General features: G+C 38.7%; 1 long non-coding RNA gene across 2 annotated transcripts; it reads right to left on the bottom strand.

The window, feature by feature from the left end:
- Positions 1 to 8,207: 8,207 nt before the first annotated feature.
- On the bottom strand, positions 8,208 to 15,875 carry LOC144240453 (uncharacterized). 2 transcript variants are annotated; one of them, XR_013337722.1, is made up of 4 exons: positions 15,780 to 15,875; positions 14,367 to 14,467; positions 11,879 to 11,985; positions 8,208 to 8,907 (listed from the first exon to the last, which is right to left on the bottom strand). It is a non-coding gene; the product is annotated as an uncharacterized LOC144240453 (long non-coding RNA). The 2 variants fall into 2 exon arrangements; XR_013337721.1 differs by lacking the exon at positions 8,208 to 8,907 and having other exon boundaries at positions 11,734 to 11,985.
- Positions 15,876 to 20,278: the final 4,403 nt, after the last annotated feature.

The following is a 20,278-nucleotide window of genomic DNA, read 5'->3' as shown; positions in this document are numbered from 1 at the left end:
AAGATTGCAGAGTCCACCTAGTGCCACCCCCCACTCATGACCACAATACAGCCAGCAGGCCTGCCCCACCAGAAAGCCCACCCAGCAGCCCCACTCAAATTATGTGTGGAATCACAAAAGACCTTATGTAGCCAAAGCAATCTTGAGAAAGAACAAAGCTGGAGGCATCACACTTCCTGATTTCAAGCTATCCTACAAAGATATTGATCAAACAGCATAGTACTGGCATAAAAACAGACAAATGGAACCAATGGACTAGAATAGAGAGTGAGTCCAGAAATAAACCCACACATATATGGTCAACTAATATTTGACAGGTGAGCCAAGAATACTTAATGGGGTAAAAATAGTCTCTTTAATAAATAGTGTTGGGAAAATAGGATAACCACATACAAAAGAATAAAACTCTGTTCACTCCTTATCTTTCACAACTCACAAAAATTAACTCAAAAAGATTAGAGCCTTAAATGTAAGACCCCCAAATCATAAAACTCCTAGAGGAAAATATAGGATGTAAGTTCCTTGACATTGGTCTTGGCATTGATTTTTTTAGTTGTGATACCAAAACCACAAGCAGTAAAGGCAAAAATAAACAAGTGAGACTGCATCAAACTAAGAAGCTTCTGCACAGCAAAAGAAATGATCAACATGAAAAGGGAACCTATGGAATGAGAGAAAGTGTTTGCAAATCATATCATATAACTGATAGGGGGCTAATATCCCAAAATATATAAGGATATTGCTCAATATAGCAAAATCCCAAAATAATCCAATTTAAAAAGGGACAGGGATGCCTGGGTTGCTCAGTTGATTGGGTGTCCAACTGTTGACTTTGGCTCAGGTCATGATCTCATGGTTTGTGATATTGAGCCCCACATTGGCCTCCATGGGGGCAGCATAGAGCCTACGTGGGATTCCCTCTCTCCCTCTCTCTCTGTCCTTCCCCTGTCCCTCCTCTCAAAAATAAATGAAAAAGAAATGGTTGAAGGATCTGAATAGACATTTTTCCAGAGAAGATACACAAATGGCTAACAGGCACATGAAAAGGTGCTTGGTATCACTAATTATCACAGAAATGCAAATCAAAACCACAATGACACCTATTATAATGGTTATCATCAAAAAGACAAGAAATAACAAGTGCTGTTGAGGATGTGGAGAAAGGGAACTTTTGTGCACTGTTCCTGGAAATGTAAATTGGTACAGCCACTATGGAAAACAATATGGAGGTTCCTCAAAAAAATTAAAAATAGAACTACCATATGATCCAGCAAATCCATTTCTGGGTATATATCTGAGGGATATAAAATTACTGTTTTGTAGAGATATCTACACTCTCATGTTCACTGAAGCATTATTTACAATAGCCAAGACATGAAGACAACCTAATTGTCCATTGAGGACTGAATGAATAAAGAAAATGTAGTGTGTGTGTAATGGAATATTATTTGCCCATAAATAATGCTAGTTGTGACAGTATAGATGAGTCTTGAGGGCATTATGCTAAGTGAAATAAGGCAGAGAAAGACAAATACTATGATATTACTTCTATGTGGAATCTAAAAAATATGGAACTCCTAGAAACAGAATAGCTTGGTGGGTGCCAGGGATAGAGGTGAAGTAGGGGAAATGGGTGAAAGAGTATAAACTTCCAGCTAAAATATGGATAGGTTCTGGGGTTCTAATGTGCAGCATGGTGGCTATAGTTAACAGCGCTATATTGTGTTCTTGAAAGTTGCTAATAGGGTAGATTGTAAAAGTTCTTAACATGCACAAAAAATGGTGTTTATGTGAGATGTTAATTAACTTTATTGTGGTCATCATTTTTCAATGTATGTGTATCAAATCATGTTGTACACCTTAAACCTATACAATATCATATGTCAATAAAACTCGGGGGAAAAAGAAATGGCTTCTCTCAGTCTGTGGCTTATTTTTTCATTTTATTTATTTGTGTATTTATGCATTTATTTTTGCCAGATGGGGTTCTAACCATTAATGAAACTGAATTTATCAGTATTTTTCTTTGTGGTTTGGCTTTTTCCATTTTATTGAAAAAATGCTCTCCTACTCTCAGATCATAACGATGTACTACTATATCTCTCTGTGGAAGTTTTAGATTTTTAAATCATGTTTACATCTTTTAATCCATGTGAAATTTAGTTTTTGTGTACAGTATGAAGTAGGGATCTACATTATATATGCATTTACATTTGGTGTTCAGTGTTTTAGCATTATTTAGTTTAATTATAATACCACCTTAGTTTACAGGCATGCTTCAGAGAGGTTTTAGGTTCAGTTCCAGACCAGTGCATTAAAGCTAATATTGCAATAAAGTGAGTCAAGTGAATTTTTTTTATTTCCCAGTGCATATAAAAGTTATGTTTATACCATACTGTAGTCTATTAAGCATTGTGTGTGAAAAAACAATGTACATACCTTAATTAAAAACACTTTATTGCTAGAAAATGCAACCACCATCTGAGCTTTCAGTGAGTTGTATTCTTTTTGCGATGGAAGGTTTTGCCTTAATGTTGATGACTGCTGACTGATCGGGTTGACTGACCAACCTTGCTGAAGGTGGCTGTGGCAATTTCTGAAAATAAGACAACAATGAAGTTCACTGCATTGTTTGGCTCCTTCTTTCATGAAACATTTCTCTGGAGCATGTGATGCTATTTGATAGTATTTTACCCACAGGAGAACTTCTTTCAAAACTGGGGTCAATCCTCTCAAACCTTGCTGCTGCTTTCATCAACTAAGCTTATGTAACATTCTAAATCCTTTATTGTCATTTATTCACCAGGAGTAGATTCCATCTCAAGAACCCACTTTCTTTGCTCATTCCTAGCAAGCAGCTCCTCATCTGTTAAAAGCTTTATCGTGAGATTGCAGCAATTCAGTCATGTCTTCAGGCTCCACTTCTGATTCTAGTTCTCTTGCTACTTGTACCTCGTCTGCAGTTACTTCCTCCACTGAAGTCTTGAACCCCTCAAAGTCATCCATGAAGGTTGGAATCACCTTCTTCCAAACTCCTATTAATGGTGACATTTTGACTTCTTCCCATGAACCACAGTGTTATTAGTGGCATCTAGAATGGTAAAGCATTTCCAGAAGGTTTTCAATTTACTTTGCCTAGATCCATCAGAGGAACCACTATCTGTGGTGGCTATAGTCTTACAAAATGTCTTTCTTAAATAATAAGACTTGAAAGTCAGAATTCCTGCTTGATCCATGGGCTGTGGAGTAGATGTTGTGCTAGCACCATGAAAATAATGCTAATCTCACATATCTCCATCAGAGCTCTTGAGTGACCAAGTATATTGTCAATGAGCAGTAATAAGGAATCTTTGAGAGGACTCATTTTTCTGAGCAGTACGTCTCAATAGTGGGCTCAAAATATTCAGTAAACCATTTGGTAAGCAGATGTGCTGCGATCCATGCTTTGTGGTTCCATACACAGAGCACAGGCAGAGTAAATTAAGCCTAATTCCTGAGGGTCCTAAGATCCTCAGGATGGTAAATGAGCATTGGCTTCAACTTAAAGTCATCAGCTGCATTAGTCCCTACTGAGTCAGCCTTTGCTTTGAAGTTTTGAAGCCAGGCCATGATTTTTTCCTTTCTTGCTATGAAAGTCCTAGATGGCATTTTCGGCGAATATAAGTTGTTTTGCCTACATTAAAAATATGTTGTTTAGAATGTGAGGGCAATCTGACTGCAACATCTGTCACCCCATTGATCACCAGGGTTGATTTGGCTGATCTGGCTGGCTAGGCAGGTGTCCTCTTCCTCCCTCACTGCTCCATGTGCTTCCCTCTGGAAGCTGCGAGCATGGTTGAAGAAGACGACCTTCCCAGATGGAGGAGGACCATATTTCAGTCAAGGGTATATGGGTAGTTGCTCTCCCCTGCTAGAAACTCCAAACAAGCTCTCAAGGTCCATTTGTAGGAGAATGTAGGGTAGTCAAGCTTCCAAGTCTCCAGACATGTCCAAATGAGGCACTGAACATGGCATATGCCTTTCTTTAAAAGAAATTAAAAATACAATAAAATAAAAATCTGTTGTTTAGCATAGCTGCCTTCATTAATGACCTTAGCTGGATCTCCTGGATGACTTGCTGCAGCTTCTCCCTCAGCGCTTGCTGCTTCACCTTGCACTTTGATGTTACAGAGGCGACTTCTTTCCTCAAGCCTCATGGACCAAATTCTGCTGGCTTTAAACTTTTCTTCTGCAGCTTCCTCACCTCTCTCAGCCTTTAGAGAACTGAAGAGAATAGGGCCATGATCTGGATTATGCTTTGGCCTAAGGGAATGTTGTAGTTGGTTCGATCATCTATCCAGACCAAACTTCCTTCATATCAGCTGTTTTGCCTTCTGTCATTCATGTGTTCACTGGAGTAGCACTTTTAATTTCCTTCAGCAATTTTTCTTTTGCATTTACAACTTGGGTGTCTGTTTGGCTCAAGAGGCCTAGCTTATGGCCTATCTTGACTTTTGACATGCCTTCCTCACTAAGCTTAACCAGACCTAGCTTTTGACTTAAAGTTGAGAGATTTAGGACTCTTCCTTTCACTTGAACACTTAGAGGACAGTTGTAAAGTATTAGTTGGCTTAATGTCAATATTGTGCCTCACAGAATGGGGAGGCCTGAGGAGAGGGTGGGGGAAGGGCAGTCAGTGGAACAGTCAGCACACACACATTTATTAATTATGCTTTCTGTCTTATGTGAACATGGTTCACCATGAGGTAACATTGAAGATCACAGATCACCATAACAAATATAATAATTGAAAATTTTGAAATATTGAAAGAATTACCAAAATGTGACACAGAGACATGAAGTGAGCAAACAGTGTTGGAAAAATGGTGCCAATTAGAGATGCTTGAGGCAGGATTGCCACAGTCCTTTCATGTGTAAAAAATGAAGTTCCTAAGCACAATAAAATGAGGTATGCCTGTATGTGTGTGTGTGTGTGTGCGCACGCGCGTGTATATATATATATAAAATACCATATGTAAAGTTTCTGTCCATTGATCTATTCATCTATTTCTTCTATAATACTATTATAATCATTAGAGCTCAACAATAGTAAGCCTTCATAGCTAGAAGAGTAAAATCCCCCTCCTCTACTTTCTTCAAAATTGACCTGGCTATCTTTGACTCTTTACCATGATTTTAGCATAACTGAGAGCATAAGTATACAACTTCATAGTCTGCCATTTTTCATTTAACTTGATAGCAGATGATTTAAAAATGTTATTAAAACTTTCACCAAATTTTAAGATCGCTCATACCATTCCCCTGTGTGGTTCATCATATTTTATTTAGCCATTCCCGTATTGCTGGACATATAATTTATTTCCATGTTCTCTCATTACAAATGCCAACACTGTTGGAAATATTTTTATGCATAAAGGGTTTTCAGTCTTCAGGATGATTGCATTAGAGCATATTCTCATAAGGAATACAATTGATAATTTGATTTTCAAAAGACTTTTACATTCTCTCCAGGAATTTTTAAAATATATTCTTTTAATGTTTTATTTATTTCTGACAGAGAGAGAGAGACAGCGTGAGCGTGGGAGGGTCAGAGAGAGAGGGAGATACAGAATCTGAAACAGGCTTCAGGCTCTGAGCTGACAGTCAGCGCAGAGACGGACATGGGCTCTAACCCTTGAAAGGAGAGATCATGAGCTGAGCTGAAGTCGGACGCTTACCCGACTGAACCACCCAGGCGCCCCCTCCAGCAATTTTTGAGACTTTACATGTAACCAGATCTTCATTGGCCTTAGGTACTCTCATTTTTAAAATGACAGAAAAGCTCATCCTATTTAATACTTTTGCCTCTAGCTGGTCCTGAAGAGGTAATTTTCTAAAGATGGAGTGATATTCCTAAATATTGAAGAAGAAATGGGCTAGCAATAATTATTTCCATGGAGATGGCATTTGAAGGAGGGAGAGAAGAGGGGATTAAAGAAATTAATCCTAAGGGGGCCTCTTTTTCAAAATTAAAAAAATTTAATTTTTAAAAAATGTTTATTTCTTTATTTTGAGAGAGAGAGCAAGAGCGAGAGCGAGAGCGAGAGAGAGAGCACAAGCAGAGGCAGACAGAGAAGGAGAAAGAGAGAATCCTAAGCTGATAGCTCAGAGGCTGACATGGGGCTTGAACTCATGAACCATGAGATCATGGTCTGAATTAAGAGCAAGAGTCAGCCGCTTAACCAACTGAGCCATCCAAGTGCCCCTAGAGAGTCTTTTTTGGGTTGGTGTCAGGAATGAGAGTATTTCTGTTGGCTTTACTAACTGTACCCTCATTTCTTCCTCATGTCCCCTGATTTCACATGCATATTTTAGAATAAAGTGACTTTTTGACAGATTATTTAAATCCCAGTGAGGTGGAACAGTATTCAGATTGTTTATAATGACTATCATCATTGGCAAATTAATTCAGCCTGTCTCAGTTCACTCTCTCTGACAGCTTCATGTTTATTTCACACTATAGAGGCTGAAAAAGAAAACATATATAAAGGAGAACTTGTTTTATTGTCATTTAATTATATGAATACTAACACAATCAAGAATGTGTTTAGGACCCTGTCCCAGCCACAAAAGGAAACTGGACCTTAAAGACCAAGCCAATTAGATCTTTTTAGGAAGTTTGATTTACTACTTTTGTTTCCTACATAATGGTTTCTTTTTGTATTGAATTCTGTCAGATAGACATTTTTCTAGAAATGGAAACTTAGGAAGTAGACAAGTCATGATAACTGCAAACCATCCATGATTTCTTGGCCTTTGGAATGTAGTGTATGGGATACCATTTCTTCTAGCCACAAGTTTGACAAATGATGCACTTTTACATATTACTACAATTAAAAGGTTAAGGATACATTAGGTCTCCAGAACTTGCCTCATTGAAACATCGTCACCTTTGATCAACATTTTCCATTTCCCCTTCTCTTGGCAACCACTGTTCAACTCCCTGCTTCTATGAATTTTACTATTTTATTTATTTTTGTTTTTTAAATCTGTCCATGTTTGAGTTTTATTTTTTAAAATAGTTTATTGTCAAGTTGATTTCCATATAGCACCCAGTGCTCATCCCCACAAGTGCCCTCCTCCATGCCTATCACCTCCCTTCCCCTCCCTCCCATCCCCATCAGCCCTCAGGTTGTTCTCAGTGTTCAAGAGTCTCTCATGGTTTAGATTTAACATATAAATGAGATCATGCAATATTTGTCTTTATCTGCTTTATTTCACTTAGCATAATGTCTTCCAGTTCATCCATGTTGTTGCAAATGGCAGGGTTTTCTTATTCTTTTTTAAAAAAATGTTTATTTTTTAATTTATTTTGAGAGAGAGAGAGAGAGAGAGAGGCAGGCAAGCCAAGGGGCAGAGAGAGAGGGAAAGAGAGAATCCCAAGCAGGTTCTGCACTTTAAGCACAGAGCCCAACATGAGGCTCAAACTCATGAACCATGAGATTATAACCTAAGCTAAAATCAAGATGCTTAACCCACTGACCCACCTAAGTACCCCAAGAGTTTTCTTCTTTTTATAGGCTGAATAACATTTCATTGTTATTTATACATACCACATTTTCTTTATTCATCCTTTGATGGATATTGAGGTTGTTTTCATATCTTGGGTATTGTGACTGATGCTGCAATGAACATGGAAGAATGGATATTCCTTTGAGATAGTGGTATCATTTCCTTCAGGTACATATACAGAAGTGGGATTGCTGGACCATTGGTAATTCTGTTTTTAATTCCTCTTCTTATCCTTGGTGGCTACACCAGTTTGTATTCCCACCAACAGTGCACAAGGGTTCCCTTTTCTCCACATCCTCACCAACACCTGTTATCTCTTGTCTTTTTGATCATTGCTATTTTAACAGGTGTGTGCTGTTGTCTCATTGGAACAACGTGGTCTGCAGTGAACATACTGTATTGTATACTTGAAGTTTGTTAAGAAGGCAGATTCTGAATGTTCTCACTATTTTAGTTGTCATTTTGAAAAAAAGAAAGAGAAGGAAAGCAGTAACTGTGGAGTGATGGGTATGTTGATTAGCTTGATTGTGATCGTTTCACAATGTATACAATGTTTTGTTCTCAAAACATCAAGCTGCACACCTTAAATACATGCAATTCCTATGTGTCAATTATACCTTGATAAAGGTGAAAAACAATTTAAAACTCACAGTAAGAAATGGTTAAGAATAATTTTAATATACCCACATATTTGACCCTTGAGGATCTACTTGAGTACTTCTAGGAGTTATTCCAACAGATGTTTAGTTCTGGGTCTGTCTTACCCCTTCTAGATGGTGTATCTGATTAATGCAAAGAAATGTTGGTATTCACATAAATAGAACACAAAAAGAAAAAAAAATCTATTAATAAAAAGTATGTATAGTTTTCTTCTAAATATCTGGTTCCACCAAGAGAATGTGGGTATCTACATTCACCAACACAGGAAAACAAACATTTACCAAACCCATGCGCATGAGGAGAATTACAGTGAGGGGTTGCCTACATCAAAGACTGTATTTATCATCTAGCACCTCTAACATACCAGCTATATGATCTTAATCAAGTTTCTTAACTTTCTGTGCCTTGGTTTCCTCATCTGTAAAATGAAATTGTAAAGATGAAATGAATTAACATGTATAAATTTTTGGCTTGGTAATAAGTACTTGGTAAATGTTGGCTATTATTAGTAGTTTGTATCTAGAACCCTGTGCAAAGTCCAAAGTCAGTGAATACACTGGGTCCTGGGGAGACTTCTTGGCCCTCGGTCTGTTCTGAACATTCTATAAGTGCTAGTGACACAGGTTGCGCTCCCTGGAAGCAGCTTCTGAGATGGAGATCAGCTTGGTAATGTGAGACTCTTCAGGAGATCATCATCTGTGGAAGGGAACAAAACAGAACTGGGGAGAGGTGGTTTCTGTTTTCCCTGATCAGATCTTGACTGATAAGTATATACCTTTTCCCTCCCCCAATTAGCAAGAAAAGTCCATGAAGTAGGGGCTCTGTTTGTTTTTGCACCTGGATCTAGCACAGAGACTAGAAGGACTTTCAACAGCCCTGTAGCCATTCTGAGTCCTGGAGTCAGTGGCAGCCTCTATCACCATCCAGACTTTTCTGTGAAATCTCAGATGCCAACATAACACATTCTGAAGACAATTCCAATCTTTCTAACTCTCTCATTCCTTTATGTTCACTGCAGTTCAAAAACAGTATAGAAAATGAAAAAGCAGAATTTACACATCCGGTTTTTATAGTAACCTTTAATTGGAAGTAATATAATGTGTATTTCTTCTTCATTCCCTCCCTCTCTTCCTCCCTCCTTCCTTCTTTGCATCTCCCTCCTCCTTCTTCTCTTCACTCTCTCTCCTTTATTTTGCCATGGCTTCCTAGAAGCCTAGAGCCAAATCTTTAACCTGAATATGGTCAATCACCATATTTGCTGTGTCAATCACTCTTTTATTTTATTAAATACCTATTTATTTACCTGACTAGAGACCAGGTAGTACTAGAGATGCCAAGGGAAGACGTAACACCTGCTCTCCATGAATGCAAATAGAAGAAACAGACATGTGAGAACACATGCTATAATAAAACCAAGTGTAGGAACTCTCTTGGAATGCAGCAGAAGAGCTGACTAATTCCACGGGGCAATAGGTAAGCTGTCATAGAGGATTTGCATCTTGAAGGATGGATAGAATTTCTTCAAGTGGATAGGGAGAGGAAAGGCATTCCCGGTAGAGAAAACAGCCAGAGCAGAAACATCAAGGAGTAGGAGAGAGTTTCTCGGTCTTTAGATAGGCTGCCATAGCTTGGGCCTGGAGTGCTATGTGGATTGGGGCTGATCTCAGGGGGGAAAGTGGGCCAACCAGATCATAAGGGCCCTAAGACTTTTGCCAAGGAGTCCAGCCATCACACTGTGGTGATGACAAACCTCTGAAGGTTTGAAGTAGGTGAACACCATGGCATAATTTTCGTATTTGTGTATTTTCTGTATTTTATACAGATAGTATAAATGGGTCTGAGAAAAATGAGTCTGAGACCAGAGGTTCTCACAATTATTTAGGCAAGAAAAGGTGCAGGGCATAAGGGATGGTAGTGGGCTTGGAGATAAGGATATAGGTGAACATATTTAAGAAGGTAAAACTGATAGGAGTTGTGGGTAAGAGTGAAGATTCTGGACCTAGGCTGCCTGGGTTTGAATCTTAGTTCCACCTCTTAGTAGCCATGTGACCTTGTTACTACTCAAGCTTGGTGCTTCAGTTTTCTCCTCATACCATCCTCATACCCTACTGTAAGATTAAATTATTTAATATATTTAAAAAATGCAACAACTTAGAGAGGTATTAGCATATAGGAAATTGTATTGGGTGAGGCAGGGATGGAATTAGAAAGACACCAGATTTTGGCTTGAATGACAAGATAATGGGAGTCTTATTAACTGAGGAAAAAAGAAAACAGAAGGAATCGCAGGCTGGGGGCAGGGTAGCTTTTTAGCTTTGGCTTTCTGCATTTGAGAGGAACCTCAACTGTAAATTGTGAACTGACCTAGCCAGTTTGATTTTGCATAACTCTCAGGTTCTTTTCGGTTGATAATAGTAAGGACCTCAAAATCCAAGATGGATGAGGGTCAGCTATTCTATAGACTGATATCAGGTTGCATTGATGACAAGTTTTAGAGCAATTTCTGCCATGCACACAGACCTTTGTATTTAAGGTGAACATTTATTAGCAAGCAGGCACCAAATAATTAATATAAAGTGTTTTGTAAGGTTGAAAGAGTCGTCCTCTGTCCTATTAGCTATCACAATGCCATCTTCATAAGAGGTTCAGCTGTGGCAGATACATGAAGCAATAAGCCCCGAGTCCCATGGCTGTTGAGGTATAAAATCTCAACCACTGTCTATAAAGGTTCACTCTGTTCTGCTGTCTCCTTAAACTTTATCAGGAGAAGAGTGTCCTGAATGTACTTTATTCAATAAATATCAGTGAAATACCATTCATTTTTCCCTCAAGAGAGCTTATTTCTAACTTCCTCTGGGCTATTCACTTTACCAGTGAAACTCATTTTTTAAACATTTACTATGCTAATTATAAACCTCTGGTATTGATGAAAGATGAAGATAAGAGAGGCACGTATAATAGGCAGCTGGAGCTGGGCTTCTTGATTAGAGCAGTAGCTGACCGCCTTTTGGATATGGATTCCTGGTTAGGTTAACTGATAATACCTAAGGTACAACTTAAATTTACTAATGCAGGTATATAGGTAACTCTGTCTATGCTGAGGCACTTTAAAGTACAAATATCATAGTTCAAATCCGATAGGCAATAGGATATATGTAAGTCTGGAGCTCAGAGGAAATATCTGAATTGGAAACATTTTTGATGGTTGGCATATTTATTCCTCCCCCTTATTTTTTATAACACTGCTTTCCTTTTTTCGTTCTTATTTCATGAACCATTATGTATCTTTATTCTTCCCTGTAAGTCACTTTAAATCCTTTTTGGACATTGGAGTGCATAAATATCAATAAATAAGGCTTCCCTTTCCATATCAATGGTTTTAAATTTCTACTAAGAACAATTTATTCTGCAACTAACTTTTAAAACCATGTGTAAGATATTTATTATCCCTTTTATTTTTGTCATTTTCTTTAAATTACTTCAAATTTTAGGCTAGTTTCAGATTTGGACACAGACACACACTTTTGTTGTTGTTGTTTCAAGCCTTGTTTATTTTGCTGCTCCTATTGGAAATACCTCACAATAATGAAACTGATCCATTTTGCCATTCAGTTGAGAAAATCAAGGTTTTACTCTTCATAGTTTTAGGCAAGGATATGAACCTTACATTTTTTGTTACTGCTTCCTTCACATTCACGTGTCTCTTCCCAATTGCTAGTCCTCAATTTGAATGTCACTGCTAGTTACATGGTGATGATATTTTTATATTACATACTGAAAGGAACAATAAATATTTTCATTTAGTGGTATTTTAGGGATATTCTCTTTTATAGGCTTGAAAAAAATTTTAAATTATTTTATATAACAAACACGAAAGTGAACAGATCCTAAGTATTTGTTCCCCCAAACTCTCACAAAGTAAACACATGTGTATTTCTTACCCAGGTCAAAAAATAAAACATCACCAGTACCTCCAAAGGCCCCCTTATATCTCTTCCATATCAGCAGCTCTCCTTTCTGCTGGAAACATTTGTGTAAAAGTGTTGGTACAAACATATGTTTTCATTTCTCTTTACTAAATACTAAATATTTACTAGATATTTTAGGTGTATGTTTAGATGATTGGTCAGGTGCCTAGAGGAAATAATGGAAGACAAGACAGAAGGATCTCTGGAGAAAAGGCATATAAATGGACCAATGGGATTTGGTGTAAAGTGCTGCATATATTCATGCCTAACAGAAAGCATCCCACTCAATAGCCACATAGAATTGGTTGACATCTACCAATTTCTTCCATTGATGATCCCAGTGCTGATACAATTGGGATCATGAACAGAGTAGCCAGTTAAGCAGGGATGGAGATTAAGTATGGGCCCAAATACATGGACTCCCACTTAACAAAGGAGACTTAATTACTGCCACTGATGAATGTCTACTCTTCCAGCAGCAGAGAGAACATTGATTTCCCAATACAGTAGCATCCCTTAAGGAATGCAACCAGCTATCTGGTGAAGAATTGGCTATGTTGGGCATCTTCCATCTTGACCAAAATTGACATATTATTTCAGGCATGGATTTGTCTTTCATATATTCAGGTCTTCAGCCAGCACTACCATCTGAGGGCTAAGGAACCTACTCTACAGAACTACCCTATGACCCAGCAATAGCACTGCTAGGAATTTACCCAAGGGATACAAGAGTGCTAATGCATAGAGGCACATGTACCCCAATGTTCATAGCAGCACACTAAACAATAGCCAAAACATGAAAAGAGCCTAAATGTCCATCAACAGACAAATGGATCAAGAAGACGTAGTTTATATATATAATGGAATACTGCATGGCAATAAGAAAGAATAAAATCTGGTTATTTGTAGCAATGTAGATTGAACTGGAGGATATTATGCTAAGTGAAATAAGTCAGGCAGAGAAAGCTAGATATCACATGTTTCCACTCATATGTGGATCAGGAGAAACTTAACAGAAGATCATGAGGAAGGGGAAGGGATAAAATAGTCACAGAAAGGGAGGGTGGCAAACCATAAGAGATTCTTAAATACTGAGAACAAACTGAGGGTTGATGGGGGTGGGGGAGAGGGGAACGTGGGTGATGGGCATTGAGGGCACTTGTTGGGATGAACACTGGATGTTATATGGAAACCAATTTGACAATAAACTATATTTAAAAAAAAAAAATTCCAGGCTTTCTTGGGTTTCCTTATGTTTCTGGGCCAAGATTATGTAATTGCTTACTGTCTTACTATCTGTGCCTTCAAACATTCAAAAAATGTTTGTTCATCTTTTCAAGTCATTCTTGGCAATAAGTTTGGTCTACATCATCCAATTTCTATTAATGAAAGTAAAAACCTTTTTAAATATGCCTTTAATACTCAGAGGATTATATCCCTGATACTCAAAAATTTCTGTAGAAACACAGTGAATGCTTTAAATTAAGATGAGATTATTACTTTAAATTTGCTTGAGTTTGTAAAAAGATATGCCTATCTATAAAATAATGAATTTTCATGATTGAACTATATATCACCTTTTTGTATCTCCATTTCCCTTTCAAATTTGTGCCAATCATAGGCAAAATAACCCACAATTCTTTTCCCTAGTCCTTTTTAACACATCTGAGATTGCTTGTTAAATGAAACAGGGCTTATGAACTGAATAAACTGGGTATCAGGACACTGCTTTGTAAGTTTAAATCTTGTATTTTTTCATCCCATTTGGAAATTAACTCAAACTTCTTTGATCTTAGGATGAGTGAAATGGATTTTGGTTTTATATATACTTGAGTCAGAATATCAAAAAGGGAAGAACATTGCCCTGAGAGTCGGAGTGTTGACAACAAGGTAGAATCGGAGTAAGAGACTCAGCAAGAGATAGATGAAACTGCAGAGGAGATAAACAGACTACTTACACACCTACCACTGCTCACTCAGAAATTTTCCTTCCAGAGCTAATTTTTTTAAAGTTTATTTATCTATTTTGAGAAAGACAGAGACAGTGTGGGTGGGGGAGAGGCAGACAGAGAGGGAGAGAGAATCCCAAGCAGGTTTCATGATGCCAGTGCAGAGTCTGATGCAGGGCTTGAACTCATGAAACTGTGAGATCATGAGCTGAGCTGAAACCAAGAGTTAGAGTCTTACCTGACTGAGCCATCCAGGTGCCCCCAGAGCTTGTTTTATCTCCCTCATTGGAAAAGTTGTTCATTTTCATGCAACATCTCTCATTTAGTAGACAGAGCTCACTGTGGATCAGAAGATCATTACTTATCACTTTATCATATTACAACATTTTCATCATTTACCACAGTGTACTGCCAACCCAAGGAAAATTGAGCTGATTTTATTTTTGGTGATTTTCTGGACCTAGCACACTAGGGGTTTCACTTTTTTTTTTGACTAGGAAAACAGTAAAATTTATGTGCAGACAGCATCAATTCTCTGGAGATATATGAGGCCCAGAAGTCCATTTTTTCCACATACATAACTAGATTGACAAATTACTGGGTAAATGGCAGGGAAGTAAAATAAAATTTTCGAAGTGGACTCCAGTAGAAGTAGTTTTAATGTCACAGCTTATCACAATATGGATATATCAACTATGATATTTGGACAAATATGGTTAGAAAGAAAAACATCATGATTTCTTATTTTATGGGGCAGAAAATGCACTCAGTGTTTTGTTTTTGTTTTTGTTTTTCCATTTGGTATTTCTGTGGTCTCTTTCCTAGGATGTATTTCTGTATTAATGATGTGTGTGTATATGCATGCAGACTTACACATTACTTTTGATTACACTGGTTACTTATGACTTTTCATATGTGGGTTATTATCATTTTGTAGTTTATATATGCACATTATATTGAATATTTCTTTAGTGTCAATGAGAAAATAAATCATTGGTATGAGAAAACACTGGCATTACAAGGTATTCATCTGGAATTATTCAACCTTTCACAAGCAAATGAGAAAGATTATAGGATTAGACCAAATCCAGGATTTCTTTTCCTTTCTACCCATCTGTATTCATTATAGTTGAAAGATAGACAAATGAAACTATTGGTAGCTCAGTCTTTAAAGCTTTATTACAATTTAAAAGCATTAAAAAAAGAGAGAAAATGGAAAAATCTTATCAAAGGCTGGAAATGATCATCATACTGAATAGTTAAATTTTCCAGCTTAATGACAATGAAGAATGAAGATAGGTGTTGTAAAGATATGACTTCATTATTGGCATCACTCAGTATTATCAATTGCAAAAAGTTGAGCATAGAGCTTTTAAAAGCCTCTGTCAGCATATAGATCTGACAGTTTGGCACATTACTGGAAGAAATGGAATGGGTCAGTGATTTTTCAATTCTATGTAAACTGCAAGAATCCAAGACTTCTCTGGACTTTTGCTATGGTTATTGTTATGCTTCTTGGATCCCAGGAATTTTGATCAAGAAAAAGGAAAGACTAGAGAGCACCAAGCTGCAATATGAATGCAGAGGATATTGTCAGTTTTCTCCCAGAAAAAAAATTCTATATTTCTTCCCTTTCCCCAAAGTAACTTACTTTCAATCTAGAAATCCACCTTTGCTGACACCACTCATGGACTCCAGGGGCAGATGAGCCCATCTCCAGTTCCAGGGGGTTCCTGATTGGTGTAAGGGTAATTCTGTCCCTACTGTCATAGTGATTGTTCCTGGAATAGACATATGTCACAATAACAGATGCTTGCCAGGGACCTTGGGTAGAATTATTTCTTTAGCTTTAAGAGTGGGCACCAGACATCTCTTCCTCTGGGCATGTTTACAATGTTAGTCCAGGAACTATTACAGCCAACTTGAAGCAGAGACATGGAAAGAGAATAGAGAAAATCAAAGAGAAATGAACCAGGACTTTGATCCAGTCATCTGTGATCACTGCTTAGAGAGCTGTGAGGTAAAAATTTCCTTAATTGTTCATGAAATTTAAGTGAGCTGTTTCTTGCAACCAAGATTATTCCTACTAATAGAGAAATGAGGTCCACTTCAAGCCCTGGTGGTTTCTAATCCAGAGGACCAAGCACAAGGTCTGCTTCAGGGATCTTGTGGCCAATTTGATCGAATAGGAGGGTCACAGAGGTGCTCTCCTCTGGTCCAGACTTATTTTCAAATTTCACATGTTGTGGTCATACTCTCCAAACGTCTCTGGTTTGTAAGCCTAGAGCCCTCCTACAAAGGCCACCTTGGGATAGATCTTCTGGATGCAGTCTGATCCACATCACACATCTTTGGCACACAGGTGCCTGCCACGGGTCACTCCAGGCTGTGGAGACATTTTGAAAGATTCTTCTCTCTGGTAGTCTGTCAGCTTCAACAAAAATGTCTAATGAAAATATTTGTCTGTGGGAAATTCATTCTCATGCCTGGCTTCTCTAATTTACCATGCAATTTTAGTTTTTAAGCTAATTTTGGTCAGGCACACACCAGTTTTGGGAAAGCCTGTTGAACGCTTATCAACTAAAAGTGGAAGCTTCTCTGACAGAGGCAATTTGGCAATGCAAAGTCTTTGTCAGGTGTGAAAATAAAGCTGGAATCCTAGATGGTCTCTAACTAAGCTCAGTAAGAATAGCTGGCTTGCATTCCTGGGGTAAAATATCTACTGTGGGGGCTATGCTATAATACAAACTTACAGTGAGGCATCTGTGATGTGCATGGTGCATAATATTGTGAGTCTGCAATCGGATAGGTAGATTTGCACTTTTGTTTAAGTAGAACTGTCAAGTCAAGACCAGGAGAACACGGGCAGGACCTGGCGACCTCCCAAACAGGAATGATGGGGCAGGGATCACTGTCCTGAGTAAGAGATTTGTCTATTGAGGTAACTTCTAATTTTATTTATTTACTTTTATTATTATTATTTTTTAAAGACAGAGAGAGAGAGTGAGTGAGCAGGGGAGAGGGCCAAAGGCGAGAAGGGAGAGAGAAAGAGAGAGAGAGAGAGAGAAAGGGAGAGAGAGAGAATCCCAAGCTGGTTCCGTGCTCACTCTGGGCTCCATCCCACAACCTTGGGATCATAACCTGAGCCAAAATCAAGATTTGGATGCTTAACTGACTGAGACACCCAGGTGCTCCAGCTTCTAATTTTAGAAGCCAATGGTTCTGTGAAATTGTCTTTCTCTCTGTATATACATATTATGCATATATTGCAGGTCACTATACATAAAGGGTCAGTGTGTCATACAGTAAGCTCAGGGTGGCTACAAAGAATGACATTTTATTCTTTGGAAGGTCTAAGTGAAAGTGACATAAATTCCCACCACGTTCATATCTGTACTCATGAAATTTTGTTGAGAATTCCTGTGAGAGAGAACGTCACAGTATTGAGTCAGTTTTGTGGCCTTGAGTTAAGACAGTTGACAAGACATCTTATAATAAGAATAAGAGGGCAAGATGCCCTATGGGCTTCACATACATTTATATCAAAAAGCTGTGAAGGAAAATCAATGTTTTGCTTCTAGCAGTGAAAAATCCAAACCTCACCAAATTACTAGGGAAGAACACTTTATTTTCAAATACCAGAGAGGGACATCCCCCTGCCCCCCGCCGCCCTGGGACAAGCTGAACAAATCCTTTACCATGGCTCTGGATGTAACATAGTGTGGTAGGCTTGGCAGTGACCTTAGTGTGGAACTATAATGACCTCATTCCTCCTTCCCTCCAAGTCTTTTTCCTTTTAAGTTTATTTATTTATTTTGAGAGAGAGAGAGAGAGAGAGAGAGAGAGAGAGCAAGTGAGTGAGCAGGGGATGGGCAGAGAGAAAGAAGGCGCGAGAGAGAATCCCAACTTGGGGCTTGAACTCACAAACCATGAAATCATGACCTGAGCTGAAATCAAGAGTCGGAAGCTGAACCGACTGAGCCACCCAGGCGCCCCATCCTAGTTTTTTTTTTTTCTCCAAAATGACCTCAGCGAAGGCTTTCCCAATCACCCCATCTAATATTTCGCTCTACTCAGTATTTCATGTCTTTGTCTGCATCATGTTTCTGTAACACTTGTCTTGCCCAGAAGCAGGATCTTAGAGAAGGATTTGAATGCAAGTGGTTGATATGCGGTGATCCCCAGAAGACCAGTGGGGTGTGGGAGATTGAAACGGGAGTTCAGGGTGCTGCAGTCAGCAGTTTACTGCTGTGGGCAACTGGGACTCAGTCCTGCCAGAGCTTCTGGGAAACTGCACGGACATGCCTTGGAGGATGTCTGAGGCGTCAGGAAGTTGGCATGTTTACCCATCAATTCTCATCAGTGGGTGTTGAGAGCTTCTGTGGGGGGTGGGGGTAGTGGTGGTGGTTGGGACTTTAACGTTCTGGAGGTTCCTATCTCTGTGCTTGGGCAGGTGTCCTTCAGCTGCCAGAGAAGGCCCTCTGCTTTGCAGAGGCTGCCAATAGGAGGTGGGAACAGAGTCCAGGGGAATCAGAGAGGGCACTGATCACATCTGCTAGAGAACTTGTTACTCTCTGCTGGACTGTATATTTTACTTGTTTATTTTTATTGTCTGTCTCCTACTGTAATGTAAACTGCATGAAGACAGGGATTTTTCTGTTTTGCTCACTATATGGCACTGGAAGGATGGTCTCTAAATTGTTCACTCAACAGTTCACAACACCATTAGTGCCTACCTGAACCCTGTACTGCTCTCACACTCTCTGACACTATGGTCTCCAAGGGGCTGTGTCGATTCCCATGGTCTTTATACCTAATCTTTAGCCTATACTGAGTCAAGATTAAGAATGACAAGGGGAAGATGATAATTAGAAAAACACTGTTGTTCTAATGCATATTTTTGTAACTAAATGAATAACTGTGATGGCATGAACTGCTAGATCAGAGAAAGGTCACTTGGGAGTGGAAGAGAAAATGCAAGCAGCAGATTACAGTGCTTACTCCAACCCCAGATATCACAGCCAGCCTCCTTGCTAACTCAGTCTGGACATGTGGAACCCCAAATCCAAAGCCCATCTCTGGCTGACAGCAGGGTTCAGGTCTCATAACCAAGAAAAATGCTTTAGCTTTGGACTCCATGCTTCAATCAATGCAGACTTAGATTTGCCAAATGGCACAGATGACTCATTGGGTATGTAATTAGCAGCGATTGCAGAGCATTTTTAAAACATGTACAACTATTAAATTACATCACACCTGCCCTAGATTTTTTTTCCTACCACACTAAACCCAAGTTTAGAATATTTATCTTAAAATATTTGGCTTTGATTGGATTCTCTCTGAATCTGTTTTACCCCTTGTATCTACCTGGTATTTCTCAATTTTACAAGTCAATGTTTTTTCTGTTGTTGTTTATTTTTGTTCATTTTGAGAGAGAGAGATAGAGAGCAAGTTAGGGAGGGGCAGAGATAGCGAGACAGAGAATCCCAAACAGGCTCCATACTGTCAGCGCAGAACCCAATGTGGGGCTGGATCTCACAAACCGTGAGATCATGACCTGAGCCAAAGTCAAGAATGAGTTGCTTAACTGACTGAGTCACCCAGGTGCCCATTTACAAGCCAATGTCTAGCACTCACTTACCTGCCCTGTCCTTTCACTCTCCTTCATCGAATTCTCACTCCCACCCACCTCTGCCCTTTCCAACACATGATAGATGTGATTATTATTCTTGAAAACTCTGAGTCGTAAGGCATCTTGGAACTTCAGTCAATGGGAAATATAAATGAATTTTGATTGGACATTATTTGTATATAGCCACAACTCTTTCCCTTATATTAGTGTTTTTCCTCAAGGATTGAAGGTTGAAACCCCTTTCAAGTTACATATTCACAATTTCTAACTTTAAATTTTCCCTTTGCAGTCAAAACTGCAGGCAGCCAAAGGTCTTGATACCCAGCCCAAAGTATCAGTTGTTCTTGTTAACATTTTGTAGTGTGGTTTCTAGTTGGAGAATTTTCTGTACCCAGCAGAGGAATATGTACTGTTTTCAAATCATTTGTGGAAACTTCTAGAGTATATCCCCAATGTTGGAGAGGAAATTTGTTTCTAAATGCAAATCCAAACATTTTTTTAAGTGTAACTGTAGGAAG

Source organism: Crocuta crocuta, unplaced genomic scaffold (assembly GCF_008692635.1).
Source record: "Crocuta crocuta isolate KB4526 unplaced genomic scaffold, BGI_CrCroc_1.0 scaffold237, whole genome shotgun sequence".
Classification (NCBI taxonomy): domain Eukaryota; kingdom Metazoa; phylum Chordata; class Mammalia; order Carnivora; family Hyaenidae; genus Crocuta; species Crocuta crocuta.
This window is presented reverse-complemented; position numbering and strand designations above follow the sequence as displayed.